Source organism: Ornithodoros turicata, chromosome 2 (genome assembly GCF_037126465.1).
Source record: "Ornithodoros turicata isolate Travis chromosome 2, ASM3712646v1, whole genome shotgun sequence".
Taxonomy (NCBI): Eukaryota; Metazoa; Arthropoda; class Arachnida; order Ixodida; family Argasidae; genus Ornithodoros; species Ornithodoros turicata.
In genome coordinates, this window is record NC_088202.1 from 37,410,308 (window position 1) to 37,420,664 (window position 10,357).

The 10,357-nt window shown below is 44.9% G+C and overlaps 1 pseudogene; it reads right to left on the reverse strand.

The window, feature by feature from the left end:
• Nucleotides 1-8,656: 8,656 nt before the first annotated feature.
• LOC135384538 (uncharacterized) lies at nucleotides 8,657-9,825 on the reverse strand (annotated as a pseudogene).
• Between the last annotated feature and the right edge of the window lie 532 nt (nucleotides 9,826-10,357).

Below are 10,357 nucleotides of genomic sequence, written 5' to 3' on the forward strand. Positions count from 1 at the left end.
CTGCAGTATCACCCAGAGGTTTCATTAACGGTCGTTAACAAGTTTAGTTCCGACCCGTGCAGCAGGACCGTGGTTTTTACTCTCGTTGCTTCCAAACCGATAAGCTCAAAAGGACGAAAATCACTGAACGGAGGCTACCCTCAAGAACGGTGCACGGAGCTACCGCTCTGTAACTTTTTAAACACATGCAATGTATTTGACCGACTGCGAAGAACCGCAACCCTCATTTCTGTTACTTGCAAATTGCCCTGTCACCCACAGGTACCATTAACAGTCGTTAAAAAGTTGAGTTCCGACCCGTGCAGCAGGACCGTGGTTTTTACTCGCGTTGCTTCCAAACCGATAAGCTCAAAAGGACGAATATCACTGAACGAAGGCTACCCTCAAGAACGGTGCACGGAGCTACCGCTCTGTAACTTTCCAAACACATGCAAAGTATTTGACCGACTGCGAAGAACCGCAACCCTCATTTCTGTTACTTGCAAATTGCCCTGTCACCCACAGGTACCATTAACAGTCGTTAAATAGTTGAGTTCCGACCCGTGCAGCAGGACCGTGGTTTTTACTCGCGTTGCTTCCAAACCGATACGCTCAAAAAGACGAAAATCACTGAACGGAGGCTACCCTCAAGAACGGTGCACGGAGCTACCGCTCTGTAACTTTCCAAACACATGCAAAGTATTTGACCGACTGCGAAGAACCCCAACGCTCATTTCTGTTACTTGCAAATTGCCTTATCATCCACAGGTACCATTAACAGTCGTTAACAAGTTGAGTTCCGACCCGTGCAGCAGGACCGTGGTTTTTACTTGCGTTGCTTCAAAACCGATAAGCTCAAAAGGACGAAAATCACTGAACGAAGGCTACCCTCAAGAACGGTGCACGGAGCTACCGCTCTGTAACTTTCCAAACACATGCAAAGTATTTGACCGACTGCGAAGAACCGCAACCCTAATTTCTGTTACTTGCAAATTGCCCTAACACCCACAGGTACCATTAACAGTCGTTAAAAAGTTGAGTTCCGACCCGTGCAACAGGACCGTGGTTTTTACTTGCGTTGCTTCAAAACCGATAAGCTCAAAAGGACGAAAATCACTGAACGAAGGCTACCCTCAAGAACGGTGCACGGAGCTACCGCTCTGTAACTTTCCAAACACATGCGAAGTATTTGACCGACTGCGAAGAACCCCAACGCTCATTTCTGTTACTTGCAAATTGCCTTATCATCCACAGGTACCATTAACAGTCGTTAACAAGTTGAGTTCCGACCCGTGCAGCAGGACCGTGGTTTTTACTCGCGTTGCTTCCAAACCGATAAGCTCAAAAGGACGAAAATCACTGAACGAAGGCTACCCTCAAGAACGGTGCACGGAGCTACCGCTCTGTAACATTCTAAACACATGCAAAGTATTTGACCGACTGCGCAACACTTATTTCTGTTACTTGCAAACTGCAGTATCACCCAGAGGTTTCATTAACGGTCGTTAACAAGTTTAGTTCCGACCCGTGCAACAGGACCGTGGTTTTTACTCTCGTTGCTTCCAAACCGATAAGCTCAAAAGGACGAAAATCACTGAACGGAGGCTACCCCCAAGAACGGTGCACGGAGCTACCGCTCTGTAACTTTTTAAACACATGCAAAGTATTTGACCGACTGCGAAAAACCGCAACACTCATTTCTGTTACTTGCAAATTGCCCTAACACCCACAGGTACCATTAACAGTCGTTAAAAAGTTGAGTTCCGACCCGTGCAGCAGGACCGTGGTTTTTACTCGCGTTGCTTCCAAACCGATAAGCTCAAAAAGATGAAAATCACTGAACGGAGGCTACCCTCAAGAACGGTGCACGGAGCTACCGCTCTGTAACTTTCCAAACACATGCAAAGTATTTGACCGACTGCGAAGAACCGCAACCCTCATTTCTGTTACTTGCAAATTGCCCTATCACCCACAGGTATCATTAACAGTCGTTAACAAGTTGAGTTCCGACCCGTGCAGCAGGACCGTGGTTTTTACTTGCGTTGCTTCAAAACCGATAAGCTCAAAAGGACGAATATCACTGAACGAAGGCTACCCTCAAGAACGGTGCACGGAGCTACCGCTCTGTAACATTTCCAAACACATGCAAAGTATTTGACCGACTGCGAAGAACCGCAACCCTCATTTCTGTTACTTGCAAATTGCCCTATCGCCCACAGGTATCATTAACAGTCGTTAACAAGTTGAGTTCCGACCCGTGCAGCAGGACCGTGGTTTTTACTTGCGTTGCTTCAAAACCGATAAGCTCAAAAGGACGAATATCACTGAACGGAGGCTACCCTCAAGAACGGTGCACGGAGCTACCGCTCTGTAACTTTCCAAACACATGCAAAGTATTTGACCGACTGCGAAGAACCGCAACCCTCATTTCTGTTACTTGCAAATTGCCCTATCACCCACAGGTATCATTAACAGTCGTTAACAAGTTGAGTTCCGACCCGTGCAGCAGGACCGTGGTTTTTACTTGCGTTGCTTCCAAACCGATAAGCTCAAAAGGACGAAAATCACTGAACGGAGGCTACCCTCAAGAACGGTGCACGGAGCTACCGCTCTGTAACTTTTTAAACGCATGCAAAGTATTTGACCGACTGCGAAGAACCGCAACCCTCATTTCTGTTACTTGCAAATCGCCCTATCACCCACAGGTACCATTAACAGTCGTTAAAAAGTTGAGTTCCGACCCGTGCAGCAGGACCGTGGTTTTTACTCGCGTTGCTTCCAAACCGATAAGCTCAAAAAGACGAAAATCACTGAACGGAGGCTACCCTCAAGAACGGTGCACGGAGCTACCGCTCTGTAACTTTCCAAACACATGCAAAGTATTTGACCGACTGCGAAGAACCCCAACGCTCATTTCTGTTACTTGCAAATTGCCTTATCATCCACAGGTACCATTAACAGTCGTTAACAAGTTGAGTTCCGACCCGTGCAGCAGGACCGTGGTTTTTACTTGCGTTGCTTCAAAACCGATAAGCTCAAAAGGACGAAAATCACTGAACGAAGGCTACCCTCAAGAACGGTGCACGGAGCTACCGCTCTGTAACTTTCCAAACACATGCAAAGTATTTGACCGACTGCGAAGAACCGCAACCCTCATTTCTGTTACTTGCAAATTGCCCTAACACCCACAGGTACCATTAACAGTCGTTAAAAAGTTGAGTTCCGACCCGTGCAGCAGGACCGTGGTTTTTACTTGCGTTGCTTCAAAACCGATAAGCTCAAAAGGACGAAAATCACTGAACGAAGGCTACCCTCAAGAACGGTGCACGGAGCTACCGCTCTGTAACTTTCCAAACACATGCAAAGTATTTGACCGACTGCGAAGAACCCCAACGCTCATTTCTGTTACTTGCAAATAGCCTTATCATCCACAGGTACCATTAACAGTCGTTAACAAGTTGAGTTCCGACCCGTGCAGCAGGACCGTGGTTTTTACCTGGGTTGCTTCAAAACCGATAAGCTCAAAAGGACGAAAATCACTGAACGAAGGCTACCCTCAAGAACGGTGCACGGAGCTACCGCTCTGTAACTTTCCAAACACATGCAAAGTATTTGACCGACTGCGAAGAACCCCAACGCTCATTTCTGTTACTTGCAAATTGCCTTATCATCCACAGGTACCATTAACAGTCGTTAACAAGTTGAGTTCCGACCCGTGCAGCAGGACCGTGGTTTTTACTTGGGTTGCTTCAAAACCGATAAGCTCAAAAGGACGAAAATCACTGAACGAAGGCTACCCTCAAGAACGGTGCACGGAGCTACCGCTCTGTAACTTTCCAAACACATGCAAACTATGTGACCGACTGCGAATACTTATTTCTGTTACTCAAATTACCCTATCATCCACAGATACCATTAACAGTCGTTAACAAGTTGAGTTCCGACCCGTGCAGCAGGACCGTGGTTTTTACTCGCGTTGCTTCCAAACCGATAAGCTCAAAAGGACGAAAATCACTGAACGGAGGCTACCCTCAAGAACGGTGCACGGAGCTACCGCTCTGTAACATTCTAAACACATGCAAAGTATTTGACCGACTGCGCAACACTTATTTCTGTTACTTGCAAACTGCAGTATCACCCAGAGGTTTCATTAACGGTCGTTAACAAGTTTAGTTCCGACCCGTGCAACAGGACCGTGGTTTTTACTCTCGTTGCTTCAAAACCGATAAGCTCAAAAGGACGAAAATCACTGAACGGAGGCTACCCTTATGAAAAAAAATTTCTATTTTCTACAGGATTTCTATAGGAAACCCTAGATAGAGCGCATAAGAAATAGATTAAAACTTGTATCTACTCCGAATGGAGTTTCTATGAATAAATGGGAATACTATCGGATAGAAAATAGATTAAGCATTTATATATACATTGAAAACAAAGTAGTTAGACATAGGATAGAAAGTTGCCCCATTTTTCTACACAGATTGTGTTCATGTAGGACCCAAAGTTGCCTCATTTTTCTATACTCACCGTATTTATGTACTATATGAAGTGGACTTTACTGTCAATACATGGTGCGTCACGAAACGGGTTACGAAAGAATTTTGAAGAGGGAGCCGATGGCAGTAGCTCGATAATCTTCTTCTGTATTTCAAAAACCAGGAACTTTCCATTCATTTCACCGCCACATCCCAGCCACTGCTCAAAACTCCAAACCGAAAAAAAAGAAAAAAAAGAAGAAAAGGAACGAAAAAGAAACCGAAGAAATACGCTTGCACACGCTCACGCCTGTGACGTATTTTGCAGAGGAACAGACACTAATAAAACACGCAACGAAATGGCTAGGCCACGTGTGGAGCCGTCTTAGCTAGAGATGCAACCACACGGGTGAGGAGCGCACGCATAGATTGTTATTTCGGTAGCGAATAACAACCACAAAAAATATTTCCTCCAACTTGTTAGTATATTACTGCATTAAGGACTGTGTTTATTACTCAAATTACTCGAACTAACCCAGCACAATCTCCACACCAAATTAATGTGGTGCTGCACGTTGCGCATGCATGGAGTCAGCCCCGTACTATACGATTAGCTACATGCTATCAGTGAGTTACACTTGGTTTAAACGATGGTATAGACAGTTGAAATAGGTACAACAATGGCACTTCCGCCCTGGTTTACACATACACTTTTTATACCTTTTCTTCTGACAGTGTAGAAGCAGCAGTTCGTCAAGTGCAACATTAAAAAGTAATAAACGGTAAATGTTGCCTGAAGTGATAAGTCACAATATTGCTATTAGCATTTGTATCTATGCCCATACATGCACAAATCACGTGTATTAGTTGTTCTTCAAATGTGCAGCAAAAACAAGTAACACACGTCGCTAAAAAAGACCTTTTCGGCGCCTAGTATTAGCTCTATAGATACTGTGTAGAAAATGTATACATTCTAGTTCCTGAATCCTGTATAGAATGTGTATAGAGTTTAGCAGTTAAAAACCCTATACAGCTTTTATCTATTTCCTATGCAGAAAATTGACACTAGATACGATAAATAGATTATGTATAGGTCCTGTATAGAAACTAGAAAATCATTCTTATTGCCTGCGTGCCGGCTGCTTTTGCCGTCGGCACAGGGTGCGGGCTATCACCGCTCCTGTGGCTATTGGCGACCGGCACTCGGTGTCCGGATAGCTGGCGGTGGTTTTCTCGCCGGTAGCGGGATTTTGAACACCGTGGGAGTATTAGTAGGATTTATATTGACACGGTTTATTTCAGCACGATTTATTTCGGAACGATTTATTTTGGACGGTTTATTTCGGTCACCACCCGAGGGGAGCACGCATAGATTGTTATTTCAGTAGCGAATAACAGTCACTGAAAGCATTTCCTCCAACTGTTAATATATTACTGCATTAAGGACTGTGTTTATTATTCAAATTACGCGAACTAGACCAGCACAATCTCCACACCAAATTAATGAGCCAGCCCCGTACTATACGATTAGCTACTGCGATCAGTGAGTTACACTTGGTTTAAACGATGGTATAGACAGTTGGAATATGTACAAAAATATTACTTCCGCCCCCGTTTACCTTTTTATAGATACGCTTTTTATACCTTTTCCCCTGACAGTGTAGAAGCAGCACTTCTTCAAGTGCAACATTAAAAAGTACTAAACGGCAAATGTTCACGTTGTCTGAAGTGATAAGTCACAATATTGCTATTAGCATTTGTATCCGTGTTCATACATGCACACATCACATGTATTAGTTGTTCTTCAAATGTACAGCAAAAAACAAGTAGCACATGTTCGTAAATAAGATCTTTCGGGGCAGCTATAGTATTAGCTCTATAGAGACTGTATAGAAAATGTATACATTCTAGAGTCTGAATCCTGTATAGAAACTGTATAGAGTTTACCAGTTAAAAACCCTATACAGGTTCTATCTATTTCCTATGCACAAGATTCACACTAGACACGATAGATAGATTCTCTATAGGTCTTGTATAGAAACTAGAAAATCATTTTCATAAGGGTACCCCCAAGAACGGTGCACGGAGCTACCGCTCTGTAACTTTTTAAACACATGCAAAGTATTTGACCGACTGCGAAAAACCGCAACACTCATTTCTGTTACTTGCAAATTGCCCTAACACCCACAGGTACCATTAACAGTCGTTAAAAAGTTGAGTTCCGACCCGTGCAGCAGGACCGTGGTTTTTACTCGCGTTGCTTCCAAACCGATAAGCTCAAAAAGATGAAAATCACTGAACGGAGGCTACCCTCAAGAACGGTGCACGGAGCTACCGCTCTGTAACTTTCCAAACACATGCAAAGTATTTGACCGACTGCGAAGAACCGCAACCCTCATTTCTGTTACTTGCAAATTGCCCTATCACCCACAGGTATCATTAACAGTCGTTAACAAGTTGAGTTCCGACCCGTGCAGCAGGACCGTGGTTTTTACTTGCGTTGCTTCAAAACCGATAAGCTCAAAAGGACGAATATCACTGAACGGAGGCTACCCTCAAGAACGGTGCACGGAGCTACCGCTCTGTAACTTTCCAAACACATGCAAAGTATTTGACCGACTGCGAAGAACCGCAACCCTCATTTCTGTTACTTGCAAATTGCCCTATCACCCACAGGTATCATTAACAGTCGTTAACAAGTTGAGTTCCGACCCGTGCAGCAGGACCGTGGTTTTTACTTGCGTTGCTTCAAAACCGATAAGCTCAAAAGGACGAATATCACTGAACGGAGGCTACCCTCAAGAACGGTGCACGGAGCTACCGCTCTGTAACTTTCCAAACACATGCAAAGTATTTGACCGACTGCGAAGAACCGCAACCCTCATTTCTGTTACTTGCAAATTGCCCTATCACCCACAGGTATCATTAACAGTCGTTAACAAGTTGAGTTCCGACCCGTGCAGCAGGACCGTGGTTTTTACTTGCGTTGCTTCAAAACCGATAAGCTCAAAAGGACGAATATCACTGAACGGAGGCTACCCTCAAGAACGGTGCACGGAGCTACCGCTCTGTAACTTTCCAAACACATGCAAAGTATTTGACCGACTGCGAAGAACCGCAACCCTCATTTCTGTTACTTGCAAATTGCCCTATCACCCACAGGTATCATTAACAGTCGTTAACAAGTTGAGTTCCGACCCGTGCAGCAGGACCGTGGTTTTTACTTGCGTTGCTTCAAAACCGATAAGCTCAAAAGGACGAATATCACTGAACGGAGGCTACCCTCAAGAACGGTGCACGGAGCTACCGCTCTGTAACTTTCCAAACACATGCAAAGTATTTGACCGACTGCGAAGAACCGCAACCCTCATTTCTGTTACTTGCAAATTGCCCTATCACCCACAGGTATCATTAACAGTCGTTAACAAGTTGAGTTCCGACCCGTGCAGCAGGACCGTGGTTTTTACTTGCGTTGCTTCAAAACCGATAAGCTCAAAAGGACGAATATCACTGAACGGAGGCTACCCTCAAGAACGGTGCACGGAGCTACCGCTCTGTAACTTTCCAAACACATGCAAAGTATTTGACCGACTGCGAAGAACCGCAACCCTCATTTCTGTTACTTGCAAATTGCCCTATCACCCACAGGTATCATTAACAGTCGTTAACAAGTTGAGTTCCGACCCGTGCAGCAGGACCGTGGTTTTTACTTGCGTTGCTTCAAAACCGATAAGCTCAAAAGGACGAATATCACTGAACGGAGGCTATCCTCAAGAACGGTGCACGGAGCTACCGCTCTGTAACTTTGCAAACACATGCAAACTATGTGACCGACTGCGAAGAACCGCAATACTTATTTCTGTTACTCAAATTACCCTATCATCCACAGATACCATTAACAGTCGTTAACAAGTTGAGTTCCGACCCGTGCAGAAGGACCGTGGTTTTTACTCGCGTTGCTTCCAAACCATTGAGCTGAAAGTGATTGAGCTGAAAGCCGATGCCACTCTCAAGAAAGATGCCATCACTTTGCATTTTCCCAAATATATGCAAGGTGCTTGACGTACTGTGAAGAAACCATGACTCTCATTTCTGTAACTGTTACTAGGATAATTTATTCTGCTACAGTACTCAGCAAGAGACAGAACTTGCATGCTAATAACGAACAGAACTGAGAAGGTAGTACTGTTTATAAGATAACATTACTCCCTTTCGTAATAGTTCGGCATTTCACATAGATACAGTTGTTGAAGAACCTTGACACAGACACAGATTCCTTCAAAGTCGCTGGTAGGGTAGACCCCGAGGTTCTCTCCAGTTGGAGAGACGATGCACTTGTGGATGTAACTTGTGCTGCACAGACAGTGTTCCTTGATTAGTTTTCTGCACAGAAAGAACACTCTTTCCCGTTCAACAGGCCGGACAATCCATAACACCTCACAATATGTACCGTCCGTCACCTTTATATAACGTATACACGTCCTCTTGCACCGTTTGTATGCGCCACAGTGAATGTCCACTCCATGAACACTGACCCTGTGGAACTCCTGAAGTGCAACCGCATGAGAAAAATATGCATCCAATGCAGCTTCCTCGGCAGCTGAGAACCTTCCCTGCTGGGGTGAACCCAATGTGCCTTCTCTGTGACTGGTTGCCCTCTTCATGAAGCTCATGAAGGCCATCTCCATGTGATGTGGAAGTGCTGAAATTCCTGCTGTGAAGACAAGGCTCTGCCGCATAACCTACCTCTCAGCAATTTGCAATGGCGCCTTCTTGTGTGCTGTAATGAGCTGTAGAAGTGTTCCATTTGCACCCTCAAAAGGGAACATTGATGTAGCCCACAGAGGCCCAAGTTTGAGGAGATGCATGTTTGATGTTACCGCACCCTCACCGTACAGGCTAGACACCTGTCGCAAGAAGCACCGAAGGAGGTTTTCAGAGGCTACTATGTCGTTCCGCTGTATCCTTTTTTTTTAGCAGAAGAAAAATATTTTCAGAAAGGAGCGACATGTGAGCGAGGTACTGTCGGGGAAGAATGCCATAGAGACATGGCAAGGAATAGTAAAGTAGCCAGTAACTCCATTCTTTGGCCTTCCACAGTGCTCTTTCTTTTAACCCTCTCGGGCAACGTGAAAATAAGACTGATGGTGTTATCCTCGTTAGCCTGTCATCAATAACACTGATGAGTGCTCCGATATAGTACGGTGACCCTGTACAAGACATCCAAGCCTCAGTTAGTTGCTTCACCACGCCTTCTAGAACACAGTGCATATAATGTGGGACGACACTCCACATGAGGTCCAATTCTTGCAATTGGAGTGGCCCCGGAAAGGCCGCGCACTGTTTCACTACTTCTTGTTGCTGCCCTCATGTCGTGTAGTACACCAAGATGTGTCCTCTCTAGCTCAGTCTCTGAGAACGGATACTTCAGCACACCTGGAAGAGATTGCAGAGTCAGAAACATTGGTGACCACACATTAGCGACAATGGCAACACGAAATGGATCAAAACAAGTAATCCTGCTTACTTGAGTGCATGCTAAACATCTCCGCATGTGCAATGTGACGGGGAAACCACCTATGGTTGCAAAACACGCAAGGAATGCTTTTAGTTATGTGATCCATGGGCACATGTAAAGGCAAAAGTGTGTGCTTTTGCAGACAATTTGTGTGTGCTAAAATGAGTATCAGAACATCTTGGGGACATGTGCCACAGTGAAGGTCCTCACATGTAATGTGCACTGGTCCCACTGCAATGAGCTCTATAGATACCCTCCAACAATTCATGGGTAGTCCTCATCGGCAGTTGTTGAAATCATTACGAGTTTTATTGCCTAGTTATCTGGCCAAAAACAAGATTTATGGCATGTCCTCTACATGCAGTCACTGTCCTATGATTATAAG